The 18,222-nt window shown below is 43.1% G+C and overlaps 1 long non-coding RNA gene across 1 annotated transcript in view; it reads left to right on the top strand.

The window, feature by feature from the left end:
* Window positions 1-1,228: 1,228 nt before the first annotated feature.
* LOC126921576 (uncharacterized) overlaps window positions 1,229-18,222 on the top strand; it is a 37,963-nt gene continuing 20,969 nt past the window's right edge. The window contains exon 1 of the long non-coding RNA XR_007712408.1: window positions 1,229-1,382. This is a non-coding gene — a long non-coding RNA (uncharacterized LOC126921576). The remainder of the gene's footprint in view (window positions 1,383-18,222) is intronic.

Genomic DNA, 18,222 nt, shown 5'->3' with positions numbered 1-18,222 from the left:
GACACGTGAGCAAATTCGAAATAAGTCGCCTCCTTATCGAATAACGAACGCAAGAGGGATGGTTTTAGGTTAGGCTATAGTTTTCGAGCGAGCGTAGCGAGCGAGGGACGCGTAATGTTGTGTCACAAACCAACGGTTTGGCACATAGGGACATTGAAATATTAGCACCAGCCCGAAGAGCCGGAAGTCTTTATCGAACTGCGAACTGACAAAAGATTACAGTTTATCAATAGTTTAAAATTAATAGTAATATTTCCACATAGTACAGTGCAACGTGTGGTCCGAAATCGCTGACAAAATTAGGCAATAACAGGAAATACATGCAAGGCAATATAAGGTATATGTATAGCGTGGAAATTGTAATCGTGGCTCGCTCGCTCCGCTCGCTCGTAAAAATCTAGTCCAACCTCACAACCGATCCGACACGTTAGCAAATTTGAAGTAAGTCGCCTCCTTATCGAATAACGAACGCAAGAATGCTTGGTTTTAGGTCAGGCTATAGTTTTCGAGCGAGCGCAGCGAGCGAGGGACGATTAAAGGTGTGTCACAAACCAACGGTTTGGCACATAGGGACATTGAAATATCCGCACTCGCCCGAGGAGCCGCAAGTCTTTATCGAATTGCGTACTGACAAAAGCCTACAGTTTATCAATAGTTTTACATAAATAGTAATATTTCCACATAGTACAGTGCAACGTGAGGTCCGAAATCGCAGACAAAATTAGGTAATAACGGGAAATATATGCATGGTAATATATCGCATATGTATAGCTTGGAAATTGTAAGCGTTGCTCGCTCGCACCGCTCGCTCGTAAAAATCTAGTGCAGCCTCGCAACCGATCCGACACGTGAGCAAATTCGAAATAAGTCGCCTCCTTATCGAATAACGAACGCAAGAGGGATGGTTTTAGGTTAGGCTATAGTTTTCGAGCGAGCGTAGCGAGCGAGGGGCGCGTAAGGGTGTGACACAAACCAACGGTTTGGCACATAGGGTCATTGAAATATTCGCAACAGCCCGAGGAGCCGGAAGTCTTTATCGAACTGCGTACTGACAAAAGTTTACAGTTTATCAATAGTTTTACATAAATAGTAATATTTCCACATAGTACAGTGCAACGTGAGGACCGAAATCGCTCACAAAATTAGGCAATAACAGGAAATACATGCAAGGCAATATAAGGTATATGTATAGAGTGGAAATTATAATCGCTGTTCGCTCGTACCGCTCGCTCGTAAAAATCTAGTCCAACCTCACAACCGATCCGACACGATCGCAAATTTGAAATAAGTCGCCTCCTTATCGAATAACGAACGCAAGAGGGATTGGTTTTAGGTTAGGCTATAGTTTTCGAGCGAGCGCAGCGAGCGAGGGACGCGTAAAAGTGTGTCACAAACCAACGGTTTGGCACATAGGGTCATTGAAATATTCGCAACAGCCCGAGGAGCCGGAAGTCTTTATCGAACTGCGTACTGACAAAAGTTTACAGTTTATCAATAGTTTTACATAAATAGTAATATTTCCACATAGTACAGTGCAACGTGAGGTCCGAAATCGCAGACAAAATTAGGTAATAACGGGAAATATATGCAAGGTAATATAAGGTATATGTATAGCGTGGAAATTGTAATCGTGGCTCGCTCGCTCCGCTCGCTCGTAAAAATCTAGTCCAACCTCACAACCGATCCGACACGTTAGCAAATTTGAAGTGAGTCGCCTCCTTATCGAATAACGAACGCAAGAATGCTTGGTTTTAGGTCAGGCTATAGTTTTCGAGCGAGCGCAGCGAGCGAGGGACGATTAAAGGTGTGTCACAAACCAACGGTTTGGCACATAGGGACATTGAAATATTCGCACTCGCCCGAGGAGCCGCAAGTCTTTATCGAATTGCGTACTGACAAAAGTCTACAGTTTATCAATAGTTTTACATAAATAGTAATATTTCCACATAGTACAGTGCAACGTGAGGTCCGAAATCGCAGACAAAATTAGGTAATAACGGGAAATATATGCAAGGTAATATATCGCATATGTATAGCTTGGAAATTGTAAGCGTTGCTCGCTCGCACCGCTCGCTCGTAAAAATCTAGTGCAGCCTCGCAACCGATCCGACACGTGAGCAAATTCGAAATAAGTCGCCTCCTTATCGAATAACGAACGCAAGAGGGATGGTTTTAGGTTAGGCTATAGTTTTCGAGCGAGCGTAGCGAGCGAGGGGCGCGTAAAGGTGTGACACAAACCAACGGTTTGGCACATAGGGTCATTGAAATCTTCGCAACAGCCCGAGGAGCCGGAAGTCTTTATCGAACTGCGTACTGACAAAAGTTTACAGTTTATCAATAGTTTTACATAAATAGTAATATTTCCACATAGTACAGTGCAACGTGAGGTCCGAAATCGCAGACAAAATTAGGTAATAACGGGAAATATATGCAAGGTAATATAAGGTATATGTATAGCGTGGAAATTGTAATCGTTGCTCGCTCGCTCCGCTCGCTCGTAAATATCTAGTCCAACCTCACAACCGATCCGACACGATCCCAAATTTGAAATTAGTCGCCTCCTTATCGAATAACGAACGCAAGAATGCTTGGTTTTAGGTCAGGCTATAGTTTTCGAGCGAGCGCAGCGAGCGAGGGACGCTTAAAGGTGTGTCACAAACCAACGGTTTGGCACATAGGGACATTGAAATATTCGCACCAGCCCGAGGAGCCGCAAGTCTTTATCGAATTGCGTACTGACAAAAGTTTACAGTTTATCGATAGTTTTACATAAATAGTAATATTTCCACTTAGTACAGTGCAACGTGAGGTCCGAAATCGCAGACAAAATTAGGTAATAACGGGAAATATATGCAAGGTAATATAAGGTATATGTATAGCGTGGAAATTGTAATCGTGGCTCGCTCGCTCCGCTCGCTCGTAAAAATCTAGTCCAACCTCACAACCGATCCGACACGTTAGCAAATTTGAAGTAAGTCGCCTCCTTATCGAATAACGAACGCAAGAATGCTTGGTTTTAGGTCAGGCTATAGTTTTCGAGCGAGCGCAGCGAGCGAGGGACGATTAAAGGTGTGTCACAAACCAACGGTTTGGCACATAGGGACATTGAAATATTCGCACTCGCCCGAGGAGCCGCAAGTCTTTATCGAATTGCGTACTGACAAAAGTCTACAGTTTATCAATAGTTTTACATAAATAGTAATATTTCCACATAGTACAGTGCAACGTGAGGTCCGAAATCGCAGACAAAATTAGGTAATAACGGGAAATATATGCAAGGTAATATATCGCATATGTATAGCTTGGAAATTGTAAGCGTTGCTCGCTCGCACCGCTCGCTCGTAAAAATCTAGTGCAGCCTCGCAACCGATCCGACACGTGAGCAAATTCGAAATAAGTCGCCTCCTTATCGAATAACGAACGCAAGAGGGATGGTTTTAGGTTAGGCTATAGTTTTCGAGCGAGCGTAGCGAGCGAGGGGCGCGTAAAGGTGTGACACAAACCAACGGTTTGGCACATAGGGTCATTGAAATATTCGCAACAGCCCGAGGAGCCGGAAGTCTTTATCGAACTGCGTACTGACAAAAGTTTACAGTTTATCAATAGTTTTACATAAATAGTAATATTTCCACATAGTACAGTGCAACGTGAGGTCCGAAATCGCAGACAAAATTAGGTAATAACGGGAAATATATGCAAGGTAATATAAGGTATATGTATAGCGTGGAAATTGTAATCGTTGCTCGCTCGCTCCGCTCGCTCGTAAAAATCTAGTCCAACCTCACAACCGATCCGACACGATCCCAAATTTGAAATTAGTCGCCTCCTTATCGAATAACGAACGCAAGAATGCTTGGTTTTAGGTCAGGCTATAGTTTTCGAGCGAGCGCAGCGAGCGAGGGACGCTTAAAGGTGTGTCACAAACCAACGGTTTGGCACATAGGGACATTGAAATATTCGCACCAGCCCGAGGAGCCGCAAGTCTTTATCGAATTGCGTACTGACAAAAGTTTACAGTTTATCGATTGTTTTACATAAATAGTAATATTTCCACTTAGTACAGTGCAACGTGAGGTCCGAAATCGCAGACAAAATTAGGTAATAACGGGAAATATATGCAAGGTAATATAAGGTATATGTATAGCGTGGAAATTGTAATCGTGGCTCGCTCGCTCCGCTCGCTCGTAAAAATCTAGTCCAACCTCACAACCGATCCGACACGTTAGCAAATTTGAAATAAGTCGCCTCCTTATCGAATAACGAACGCAAGAGGGATGGTTTTAGGTTAGGCTATAGTTTTCGAGCGAGCGCAGCGAACGAGGGACGCGTAAAGGTGTGTCACAATCCCACGGATTGGCACATAGGGACATTGAAATATTAGCACCAGCCCGAAGAGCCGGAAGTCTTTATCGAACTGCGAACTGACAAAAGATTACAGTTTATCAATAGTTTAAAATAAATAGTAATATTTCCACATAGTACAGTGCAACGTGTGGTCCGAAATCGCTGACAAAATTAGGCAATAACAGGAAATACATGCAAGGCAATATAAGGTATATGTATAGCGTGGAAATTGTAATCGTGGCTCGCTCGCTCCGCTCGCTCGTAAAAATCTAGTCCAACCTCACAACCGATCCGACACGTTAGCAAATTTGAAGTAAGTCGCCTCCTTATCGAATAACGAACGCAAGAATGCTTGGTTTTAGGTCAGGCTATAGTTTTCGAGCGAGCGCAGCGAGCGAGGGACGATTAAAGGTGTGTCACAAACCAACGGTTTGGCACATAGGGACATTGAAATATTCGCACTCGCCCGAGGAGCCGCAAGTCTTTATCGAATTGCGTACTGACAAAAGCCTACAGTTTATCAATAGTTTTACATAAATAGTTATATTTCCACATAGTACAGTGCAACGTGAGGTCCGAAATCGCAGACAAAATTAGGTAATAACGGGAAATATATGCAAGGTAATATATCGCATATGTATAGCTTGGAAATTGTAAGCGTTGCTCGCTCGCACCGCTCGCTCGTAAAAATCTAGTGCAGCCTCGCAACCGATCCGACACGATCCCAAATTTGAAATTAGTCGCCTCCTTATCGAATAACGAACGCAAGAATGCTTGGTTTTAGGTCAGGCTATAGTTTTCGAGCGAGCGCAGCGAGCGAGGGACGCTTAAAGGTGTGTCACAAACCAACGGTTTGGCACATAGGGACATTGAAATATTCGCACCAGCCCGAGGAGCCGCAAGTCTTTATCGAATTGCGTACTGACAAAAGTTTACAGTTTATCAATAGTTTTACATAAATAGTAATATTTCCACATAGTACAGTGCAACGTGAGGTCCGAAATCGCACACAAAATTAGGTAATAACGGGAAATATATGCAAGGTAATATAAGGTATATGTATAGCGTGGAAATTGTAATCGTTGCTCGCTCGCTCCGCTCGCTCGTAAAAATCTAGTCCAACCTCACAACCGATCCGACACGATCCCAAATTTGAAATTAGTCGCCTCCTTATCGAATAACGAACGCAAGAATGCTTGGTTTTAGGTCAGGCTATAGTTTTCGAGCGAGCGCAGCGAGCGAGGGACGCTTAAAGGTGTGTCACAAACCAACGGTTTGGCACATAGGGACATTGAAATATTCGCACCAGCCCGAGGAGCCGCAAGTCTTTATCGAATTGCGTACTGACAAAAGTTTACAGTTTATCAATAGTTTTACATAAATAGTAATATTTCCACATAGTACAGTGCAACGTGAGGTCCGAAATCGCACACAAAATTAGGTAATAACGGGAAATATATGCAAGGTAATATAAGGTATATGTATAGCGTGGAAATTGTAATCGTTGCTCGCTCGCTCCGCTCGCTCGTAAAAATCTAGTCCAACCTCACAACCGATCCGACACGATCCCAAATTTGAAATTAGTCGCCTCCTTATCGAATAACGAACGCAAGAATGCTTGGTTTTAGGTCAGGATATAGTTTTCGAGCGAGCGCAGCGAGCGAGGGACGCTTAAAGGTGTGTCACAAACCAACGGTTTGGCACATAGGGACATTGAAATATTCGCACCAGCCCGAGGAGCCGCAAGTCTTTATCGAATTGCGTACTGACAAAAGTTTACAGTTTATCAATAGTTTTACATAAATAGTAATATTTCCACATAGTACAGTGCAACGTGAGGTCCGAAATCGCACACAAAATTAGGTAATAACGGGAAATATATGCAAGGTAATATATCGCATATGTATAGCTTGGAAATTGTAAGCGTTGCTCGCTCGCACCGCTCGCTCGTAAAAATCTAGTGCAACCTCGCAACCGATCCGACACGTGAGCAAATTCGAAATAAGTCGCCTTCTTATCGAATAACGAACGCAAGAGGGATGGTTTTAGGTTAGGCTATAGTTTTCGAGCGAGCGTAGCGAGCGAGGGACGCGTAATGTTGTGTCACAAACCAACGGTTTGGCACATAGGGACATTGAAATATTCGCACCAGCCCGAGGAGCCGCAAGTCTTTATCGAACTGCGTACTGACAAAAGTTTACAGTTTATCAATAGTTTTACATAAATAGTAATATTTCCACATAGTACAGTGCAACGTGAGGTCCGAAATTGCACACAAAATTAGGTAATAACGGGAAATATATGCAAGGTAATATAAGGTATATGTATAGCGTGGAAATTGTAATCGTTGCTCGCTCGCTCCGCTCGCTCGTAAAAATCTAGTCCAACCTCACAACCGATCCGACACGATCCCAAATTTGAAATTAGTCGCCTCCTTATCGAATAACGAACGCAAGAATGCTTGGTTTTAGGTCAGGCTATAGTTTTCGAGCGAGCGCAGCGAGCGAGGGACGCTTAAAGGTGTGTCACAAACCAACGGTTTGGCACATAGGGACATTGAAATATTCGCACCAGCCCGAGGAGCCGCAAGTCTTTATCGAATTGCGTACTGACAAAAGTTTACAGTTTATCAATAGTTTTACATAAATAGTAATATTTCCACATAGTACAGTGCAACGTGAGGTCCGAAATCGCAGACAAAATTAGGTAATAACGGGAAATATATGCAAGGTAATATAAGGTATATGTATAGCGTGGAAATTGTAATCGTGGCTCGCTCGCTCCGCTCGCTCGTAAAAATCTAGTCCAACCTCACAACCGATCCGACACGTTAGCAAATTTGAAATAAGTCGCCTCCTTATCGAATAACGAACGCAAGAGGGATGGTTTTAGGTTAGGCTATAGTTTTCGAGCGAGCGCAGCGAGCGAGGGACGCGTAAAGGTGTGTCACAATCCAACGGATTGGCACATAGGGACATTGAAATATTAGCACCAGCCCGAAGAGCCGGAAGTCTTTATCGAACTGCGAACTGACAAAAGATTACAGTTTATCAATAGTTTAAAATAAATAGTAATATTTCCACATAGTACAGTGCAACGTGTGGTCCGAAATCGCTGACAAAATTAGGCAATAACAGGAAATACATGCAAGGCAATATAAGGTATATGTATAGCGTGGAAATTGTAATCGTGGCTCGCTCGCTCCGCTCGCTCGTAAAAATCTAGTCCAACCTCACAACCGATCCGACACGTTAGCAAATTTGAAGTAAGTCGCCTCCTTATCGAATAACGAACGCAAGAATGCTTGGTTTTAGGTCAGGCTATAGTTTTCGAGCGAGCGCAGCGAGCGAGGGACGATTAAAGGTGTGTCACAAACCAACGGTTTGGCACATAGGGACATTGAAATATTCGCACTCGCCCGAGGAGCCGCAAGTCTTTATCGAATTGCGTACTGACAAAAGTCTACAGTTTATCAATAGTTTTACATAAATAGTAATATTTCCACATAGTACAGTGCAACGTGAGGTCCGAAATCGCACACAAAATTAGGTAATAACGGGAAATATATGCAAGGTAATATATCGCATATGTATAGCTTGGAAATTGTAAGCGTTGCTCGCTCGCACCGCTCGCTCGTAAAAATCTAGTGCAGCCTCGCAACCGATCCGACACGTGAGCAAATTCGAAATAAGTCGCCTCCTTATCGAATAACGAACGCAAGAGGGATGGTTTTAGGTTAGGCTATAGTTTTCGAGCGAGCGTAGCGAGCGACGGGCGCGTAAAGGTGTGTCACAAACCAACGGTTTGGCACATAGGGTCATTGAAATATTCGCAACAGCCCGAGGAGCCGGAAGTCTTTATCGAACTGCGTACTGACAAAAGTTTACAGTTTATCAATAGTTTTACATAAATAGTAATATTTCCACATAGTACAGTGCAACGTGAGGACCGAAATCGCTCACAAAATTAGGCAATAACAGGAAATACATGCAAGGCAATATAAGGTATATGTATAGAGTGGAAATTATAATCGCTGTTCGCTCGTACCGCTCGCTCGTAAAAATCTAGTCCAACCTCACAACCGATCCGACACGATCGCAAATTTGAAATAAGTCGCCTCCTTATCGAATAACGAACGCAAGAGGGATTGGTTTTAGGTTAGGCTATAGTTTTCGAGCGAGCGCAGCGAGCGAGAGACGCGTAAAAGTGTGTCACAAACCAACGGTTTGGCACATAGGGTCATTGAAATATTCGCAACAGCCCGAGGAGCCGGAAGTCTTTATCGAACTGCGTACTGACAAAAGTTTACAGTTTATCAATAGTTTTACATAAATAGTAATATTTCCACATAGTACAGTGCAACGTGAGGTCCGAAATCGCAGACAAAATTAGGTAATAACGGGAAATATATGCAAGGTAATATAAGGTATATGTATAGCGTGGAAATTGTAATCGTTGCTCGCTCGCTCCGCTCGCTCGTAAAAATCTAGTCCAACCTCACAACCGATCCGACACGATCCCAAATTTGAAATTAGTCGCCTCCTTATCGAATAACGAACGCAAGAATGCTTGGTTTTAGGTCAGGCTATAGTTTTCGAGCGAGCGCAGCGAGCGAGGGACGCTTAAAGGTGTGTCACAAACCAACGGTTTGGCACATAGGGACATTGAAATATTCGCACCAGCCCGAGGAGCCGCAAGTCTTTATCGAATTGCGTACTGACAAAAGTTTACAGTTTATCAATAGTTTTACATAAATAGTAATATTTCCACATAGTACAGTGCAACGTGAGGTCCGAAATCGCACACAAAATTAGGTAATAACGGGAAATATATGCAAGGTAATATAAGGTATATGTATAGCGTGGAAATTGTAATCGTTGCTCGCTCGCTCCGCTCGCTCGTAAAAATCTAGTCCAACCTCACAACCGATCCGACACGATCCCAAATTTGAAATTAGTCGCCTCCTTATCGAATAACGAACGCAAGAATGCTTGGTTTTAGGTCAGGCTATAGTTTTCGAGCGAGCGCAGCGAGCGAGGGACGCTTAAAGGTGTGTCACAAACCAACGGTTTGGCACATAGGGACATTGAAATATTCGCACCAGCCCGAGGAGCCGCAAGTCTTTATCGAATTGCGTACTGACAAAAGTTTACAGTTTATCAATAGTTTTACATAAATAGTAATATTTCCACATAGTACAGTGCAACGTGAGGTCCGAAATCGCACACAAAATTAGGTAATAACGGGAAATATATGCAAGGTAATATAAGGTATATGTATAGCGTGGAAATTGTAATCGTTGCTCGCTCGCTCCGCTCGCTCGTAAAAATCTAGTCCAACCTCACAACCGATCCGACACGATCCCAAATTTGAAATTAGTCGCCTCCTTATCGAATAACGAACGCAAGAATGCTTGGTTTTAGGTCAGGCTATAGTTTTCGAGCGAGCGCAGCGAGCGAGGGACGCTTAAAGGTGTGTCACAAACCAACGGTTTGGCACATAGGGACATTGAAATATTCGCACCAGCCCGAGGAGCCGCAAGTCTTTATCGAATTGCGTACTGACAAAAGTTTACAGTTTATCAATAGTTTTACATAAATAGTAATATTTCCACATAGTACAGTGCAACGTGAGGTCCGAAATCGCACACAAAATTAGGTAATAACGGGAAATATATGCAAGGTAATATAAGGTATATGTATAGCGTGGAAATTGTAATCGTTGCTCGCTCGCTCCGCTCGCTCGTAAAAATCTAGTCCAACCTCACAACCGATCCGACACGATCCCAAATTTGAAATTAGTCGCCTCCTTATCGAATAACGAACGCAAGAATGCTTGGTTTTAGGTCAGGCTATAGTTTTCGAGCGAGCGCAGCGAGCGAGGGACGCTTAAAGGTGTGTCACAAACCAACGGTTTGGCACATAGGGACATTGAAATATTCGCACCAGCCCGAGGAGCCGCAAGTCTTTATCGAATTGCGTACTGACAAAAGTTTACAGTTTATCAATAGTTTTACATAAATAGTAATATTTCCACATAGTACAGTGCAACGTGAGGTCCGAAATCGCACACAAAATTAGGTAATAACGGGAAATATATGCAAGGTAATATAAGGTATATGTATAGCGTGGAAATTGTAATCGTTGCTCGCTCGCTCCGCTCGCTCGTAAAAATCTAGTCCAACCTCACAACCGATCCGACACGATCCCAAATTTGAAATTAGTCGCCTCCTTATCGAATAACGAACGCAAGAATGCTTGGTTTTAGGTCAGGCTATAGTTTTCGAGCGAGCGCAGCGAGCGAGGGACGCTTAAAGGTGTGTCACAAACCAACGGTTTGGCACATAGGGACATTGAAATATTCGCACCAGCCCGAGGAGCCGCAAGTCTTTATCGAATTGCGTACTGACAAAAGTTTACAGTTTATCAATAGTTTTACATAAATAGTAATATTTCCACATAGTACAGTGCAACGTGAGGTCCGAAATCGCACACAAAATTAGGTAATAACGGGAAATATATGCAAGGTAATATAAGGTATATGTATAGCGTGGAAATTGTAATCGTTGCTCGCTCGCTCCGCTCGCTCGTAAAAATCTAGTCCAACCTCACAACCGATCCGACACGATCCCAAATTTGAAATTAGTCGCCTCCTTATCGAATAACGAACGCAAGAATGCTTGGTTTTAGGTCAGGATATAGTTTTCGAGCGAGCGCAGCGAGCGAGGGACGCTTAAAGGTGTGTCACAAACCAACGGTTTGGCACATAGGGACATTGAAATATTCGCACCAGCCCGAGGAGCCGCAAGTCTTTATCGAATTGCGTACTGACAAAAGTTTACAGTTTATCAATAGTTTTACATAAATAGTAATATTTCCACATAGTACAGTGCAACGTGAGGTCCGAAATCGCACACAAAATTAGGTAATAACGGGAAATATATGCAAGGTAATATAAGGTATATGTATAGCGTGGAAATTGTAATCGTTGCTCGCTCGCTCCGCTCGCTCGTAAAAATCTAGTCCAACCTCACAACCGATCCGACACGATCCCAAATTTGAAATTAGTCGCCTCCTTATCGAATAACGAACGCAAGAATGCTTGGTTTTAGGTCAGGCTATAGTTTTCGAGCGAGCGCAGCGAGCGAGGGACGCTTAAAGGTGTGTCACAAACCAACGGTTTGGCACATAGGGACATTGAAATATTCGCACCAGCCCGAGGAGCCGCAAGTCTTTATCGAATTGCGTACTGACAAAAGTTTACAGTTTATCAATAGTTTTACATAAATAGTAATATTTCCACATAGTACAGTGCAACGTGAGGTCCGAAATCGCACACAAAATTAGGTAATAACGGGAAATATATGCAAGGTAATATAAGGTATATGTATAGCGTGGAAATTGTAATCGTTGCTCGCTCGCTCCGCTCGCTCGTAAAAATCTAGTCCAACCTCACAACCGATCCGACACGATCCCAAATTTGAAATTAGTCGCCTCCTTATCGAATAACGAACGCAAGAATGCTTGGTTTTAGGTCAGGCTATAGTTTTCGAGCGAGCGCAGCGAGCGAGGGACGCTTAAAGGTGTGTCACAAACCAACGGTTTGGCACATAGGGACATTGAAATATTCGCACCAGCCCGAGGAGCCGCAAGTCTTTATCGAATTGCGTACTGACAAAAGTTTACAGTTTATCAATAGTTTTACATAAATAGTAATATTTCCACATAGTACAGTGCAACGTGAGGTCCGAAATCGCACACAAAATTAGGTAATAACGGGAAATATATGCAAGGTAATATAAGGTATATGTATAGCGTGGAAATTGTAATCGTTGCTCGCTCGCTCCGCTCGCTCGTAAAAATCTAGTCCAACCTCACAACCGATCCGACACGATCCCAAATTTGAAATTAGTCGCCTCCTTATCGAATAACGAACGCAAGAATGCTTGGTTTTAGGTCAGGCTATAGTTTTCGAGCGAGCGCAGCGAGCGAGGGACGCTTAAAGGTGTGTCACAAACCAACGGTTTGGCACATAGGGACATTGAAATATTCGCACCAGCCCGAGGAGCCGCAAGTCTTTATCGAATTGCGTACTGACAAAAGTTTTACAGTTTATCAATAGTTTTACATAAATAGTAATATTTCCACATAGTACAGTGCAACGTGAGGTCCGAAATCGCACACAAAATTAGGTAATAACGGGAAATATATGCAAGGTAATATAAGGTATATGTATAGCGTGGAAATTGTAATCGTTGCTCGCTCGCTCCGCTCGCTCGTAAAAATCTAGTCCAACCTCACAACCGATCCGACACGATCCCAAATTTGAAATTAGTCGCCTCCTTATCGAATAACGAACGCAAGAATGCTTGGTTTTAGGTCAGGATATAGTTTTCGAGCGAGCGCAGCGAGCGAGGGACGCTTAAAGGTGTGTCACAAACCAACGGTTTGGCACATAGGGACATTGAAATATTCGCACCAGCCCGAGGAGCCGCAAGTCTTTATCGAATTGCGTACTGACAAAAGTTTACAGTTTATCAATAGTTTTACATAAATAGTAATATTTCCACATAGTACAGTGCAACGTGAGGTCCGAAATCGCACACAAAATTAGGTAATAACGGGAAATATATGCAAGGTAATATAAGGTATATGTATAGCGTGGAAATTGTAATCGTTGCTCGCTCGCTCCGCTCGCTCGTAAAAATCTAGTCCAACCTCACAACCGATCCGACACGATCCCAAATTTGAAATTAGTCGCCTCCTTATCGAATAACGAACGCAAGAATGCTTGGTTTTAGGTCAGGCTATAGTTTTCGAGCGAGCGCAGCGAGCGAGGGACGCTTAAAGGTGTGTCACAAACCAACGGTTTGGCACATAGGGACATTGAAATATTCGCACCAGCCCGAGGAGCCGCAAGTCTTTATCGAATTGCGTACTGACAAAAGTTTACAGTTTATCAATAGTTTTACATAAATAGTAATATTTCCACATAGTACAGTGCAACGTGAGGTCCGAAATCGCACACAAAATTAGGTAATAACGGGAAATATATGCAAGGTAATATAAGGTATATGTATAGCGTGGAAATTGTAATCGTTGCTCGCTCGCTCCGCTCGCTCGTAAAAATCTAGTCCAACCTCACAACCGATCCGACACGATCCCAAATTTGAAATTAGTCGCCTCCTTATCGAATAACGAACGCAAGAATGCTTGGTTTTAGGTCAGGCTATAGTTTTCGAGCGAGCGCAGCGAGCGAGGGACGCTTAAAGGTGTGTCACAAACCAACGGTTTGGCACATAGGGACATTGAAATATTCGCACCAGCCCGAGGAGCCGCAAGTCTTTATCGAATTGCGTACTGACAAAAGTTTACAGTTTATCAATAGTTTTACATAAATAGTAATATTTCCACATAGTACAGTGCAACGTGAGGTCCGAATCGCACACAAAATTAGGTAATAACGGGAAATATATGCAAGGTAATATAAGGTATATGTATAGCGTGGAAATTGTAATCGTTGCTCGCTCGCTCCGCTCGCTCGTAAAAATCTAGTCCAACCTCACAACCGATCCGACACGATCCCAAATTTGAAATTAGTCGCCTCCTTATCGAATAACGAACGCAAGAATGCTTGGTTTTAGGTCAGGCTATAGTTTTCGAGCGAGCGCAGCGAGCGAGGGACGCTTAAAGGTGTGTCACAAACCAACGGTTTGGCACATAGGGACATTGAAATATTCGCACCAGCCCGAGGAGCCGCAAGTCTTTATCGAATTGCGTACTGACAAAAGTTTACAGTTTATCAATAGTTTTACATAAATAGTAATATTTCCACATAGTACAGTGCAACGTGAGGTCCGAAATCGCACACAAAATTAGGTAATAACGGGAAATATATGCAAGGTAATATAAGGTATATGTATAGCGTGGAAATTGTAATCGTTGCTCGCTCGCTCCGCTCGCTCGTAAAAATCTAGTCCAACCTCACAACCGATCCGACACGATCCCAAATTTGAAATTAGTCGCCTCCTTATCGAATAACGAACGCAAGAATGCTTGGTTTTAGGTCAGGATATAGTTTTCGAGCGAGCGCAGCGAGCGAGGGACGCTTAAAGGTGTGTCACAAACCAACGGTTTGGCACATAGGGACATTGAAATATTCGCACCAGCCCGAGGAGCCGCAAGTCTTTATCGAATTGCGTACTGACAAAAGTTTACAGTTTATCAATAGTTTTACATAAATAGTAATATTTCCACATAGTACAGTGCAACGTGAGGTCCGAAATCGCACACAAAATTAGGTAATAACGGGAAATATATGCAAGGTAATATAAGGTATATGTATAGCGTGGAAATTGTAATCGTTGCTCGCTCGCTCCGCTCGCTCGTAAAAATCTAGTCCAACCTCACAACCGATCCGACACGATCCCAAATTTGAAATTAGTCGCCTCCTTATCGAATAACGAACGCAAGAATGCTTGGTTTTAGGTCAGGCTATAGTTTTCGAGCGAGCGCAGCGAGCGAGGGACGCTTAAAGGTGTGTCACAAACCAACGGTTTGGCACATAGGGACATTGAAATATTCGCACCAGCCCGAGGAGCCGCAAGTCTTTATCGAATTGCGTACTGACAAAAGTTTACAGTTTATCAATAGTTTTACATAAATAGTAATATTTCCACATAGTACAGTGCAACGTGAGGTCCGAAATCGCACACAAAATTAGGTAATAACGGGAAATATATGCAAGGTAATATAAGGTATATGTATAGCGTGGAAATTGTAATCGTTGCTCGCTCGCTCCGCTCGCTCGTAAAAATCTAGTCCAACCTCACAACCGATCCGACACGATCCCAAATTTGAAATTAGTCGCCTCCTTATCGAATAACGAACGCAAGAATGCTTGGTTTTAGGTCAGGCTATAGTTTTCGAGCGAGCGCAGCGAGCGAGGGACGCTTAAAGGTGTGTCACAAACCAACGGTTTGGCACATAGGGACATTGAAATATTCGCACCAGCCCGAGGAGCCGCAAGTCTTTATCGAACTGCGTACTGACAAAAGTTTACAGTTTATCAATAGTTTTACATAAATAGTAATATTTCCACATAGTACAGTGCAACGTGAGGTCCGAAATCGCACACAAAATTAGGTAATAACGGGAAATATATGCAAGGTAATATAAGGTATATGTATAGCGTGGAAATTGTAATCGTTGCTCGCTCGCTCCGCTCGCTCGTAAAAATTTAGTCCAACCTCACAACCGATCCGACACGATCCCAAATTTGAAATTAGTCGCCTCCTTATCGAATAACGAACGCAAGAATGCTTGGTTTTAGGTCAGGCTATAGTTTTCGAGCGAGCGCAGCGAGCGAGGGACGCTTAAAGGTGTGTCACAAACCAACGGTTTGGCACATAGGGACATTGAAATATTCGCACCAGCCCGAGGAGCCGCAAGTCTTTATCGAATTGCGTACTGACAAAAGTTTACAGTTTATCAATAGTTTTACATAAATAGTAATATTTCCACATAGTACAGTGCAACGTGAGGTCCGAAATCGCACACAAAATTAGGTAATAACGGGAAATATATGCAAGGTAATATAAGGTATATGTATAGCGTGGAAATTGTAATCGTTGCTCGCTCGCTCTGCTCGCTCGTAAAAATCTAGTCCAACCTCACAACCGATCCGACACGATCCCAAATTTGAAATTAGTCGCCTCCTTATCGAATAACGAACGCAAGAATGCTTGGTTTTAGGTCAGGCTATAGTTTTCGAGCGAGCGCAGCGAGCGAGGGACGCTTAAAGGTGTGTCACAAACCAACGGTTTGGCACATAGGGACATTGAAATATTCGCACCAGCCCGAGGAGCCGCAAGTCTTTATCGAATTGCGTACTGACAAAAGTTTACAGTTTATCAATAGTTTTACATAAATAGTAATATTTCCACATAGTACAGTGCAACGTGAGGTCCGAAATCGCACACAAAATTAGGTAATAACGGGAAATATATGCAAGGTAATATAAGGTATATGTATAGCGTGGAAATTGTAATCGTTGCTCGCTCGCTCCGCTCGCTCGTAAAAATCTAGTCCAACCTCACAACCGATCCGACACGATCCCAAATTTGAAATTAGTCGCCTCCTTATCGAATAACGAACGCAAGAATGCTTGGTTTTAGGTCAGGCTATAGTTTTCGAGCGAGCGCAGCGAGCGAGGGGACGCTTAAAGGTGTGTCACAAACCAACGGTTTGGCACATAGGGACATTGAAATATTCGCACCAGCCCGAGGAGCCGCAAGTCTTTATCGAATTGCGTACTGACAAAAGTTTACAGTTTATCAATAGTTTTACATAAATAGTAATATTTCCACATAGTACAGTGCAACGTGAGGTCCGAAATCGCACACAAAATTAGGTAATAACGGGAAATATATGCAAGGTAATATAAGGTATATGTATAGCGTGGAAATTGTAATCGTTGCTCGCTCGCTCCGCTCGCTCGTAAAAATCTAGTCCAACCTCACAACCGATCCGACACGATCCCAAATTTGAAATTAGTCGCCTCCTTATCGAATAACGAACGCAAGAATGCTTGGTTTTAGGTCAGGCTATAGTTTTCGAGCGAGCGCAGCGAGCGAGGGACGCTTAAAGGTGTGTCACAAACCAACGGTTTGGCACATAGGGACATTGAAATATTCGCACCAGCCCGAGGAGCCGCAAGTCTTTATCGAATTGCGTACTGACAAAAGTTTACAGTTTATCAATAGTTTTACATAAATAGTAATATTTCCACATAGTACAGTGCAACGTGAGGTCCGAAATCGCACACAAAATTAGGTAATAACGGGAAATATATGCAAGGTAATATAAGGTATATGTATAGCGTGGAAATTGTAATCGTTGCTCGCTCGCTCCGCTCGCTCGTAAAAATCTAGTCCAACCTCACAACCGATCCGACACGATCCCAAATTTGAAATTAGTCGCCTCCTTATCGAATAACGAACGCAAGAATGCTTGGTTTTAGGTCAGGCTATAGTTTTCGAGCGAGCGCAGCGAGCGAGGGACGCTTAAAGGTGTGTCACAAACCAACGGTTTGGCACATAGGGACATTGAAATATTCGCACCAGCCCGAGGAGCCGCAAGTCTTTATCGAATTGCGTACTGACAAAAGTTTACAGTTTATCAATAGTTTTACATAAATAGTAATATTTCCACATAGTACAGTGCAACGTGAGGTCCGAAATCGCACACAAAATTAGGTAATAACGGGAAATATATGCAAGGTAATATAAGGTATATGTATAGCGTGGAAATTGTAATCGTTGCTCGCTCGCTCCGCTCGCTCGTAAAAATCTAGTCCAACCTCACAACCGATCCGACACGATCCCAAATTTGAAATTAGTCGCCTCCTTATCGAATAACGAACGCAAGAATGCTTGGTTTTAGGTCAGGCTATAGTTTTCGAGCGAGCGCAGCGAGCGAGGGACGCTTAAAGGTGTGTCACAAACCAACGGTTTGGCACATAGGGACATTTAAATATTCGCACCAGCCCGAGGAGCCGCAAGTCTTTATCGAATTGCGTACTGACAAAAGTTTACAGTTTATCAATAGTTTTACATAAATAGTAATATTTCCACATAGTACAGTGCAACGTGAGGTCCGAAATCGCACACAAAATTAGGTAATAACGGGAAATATATGCAAGGTAATATAAGGTATATGTATAGCGTGGAAATTGTAATCGTTGCTCGCTCGCTCCGCTCGCTCGTAAAAATCTAGTCCAACCTCACAACCGATCCGACACGATCCCAAATTTGAAATTAGTCGCCTCCTTATCGAATAACGAACGCAAGATTGCTTGGTTTTAGGTCAGGCTATAGTT

The sequence above is a fragment of the Bombus affinis genome, chromosome 10, assembly GCF_024516045.1.
Source record: "Bombus affinis isolate iyBomAffi1 chromosome 10, iyBomAffi1.2, whole genome shotgun sequence".
NCBI lineage: Eukaryota > Metazoa > Arthropoda > Insecta > Hymenoptera > Apidae > Bombus > Bombus affinis.
This window is presented reverse-complemented; position numbering and strand designations above follow the sequence as displayed.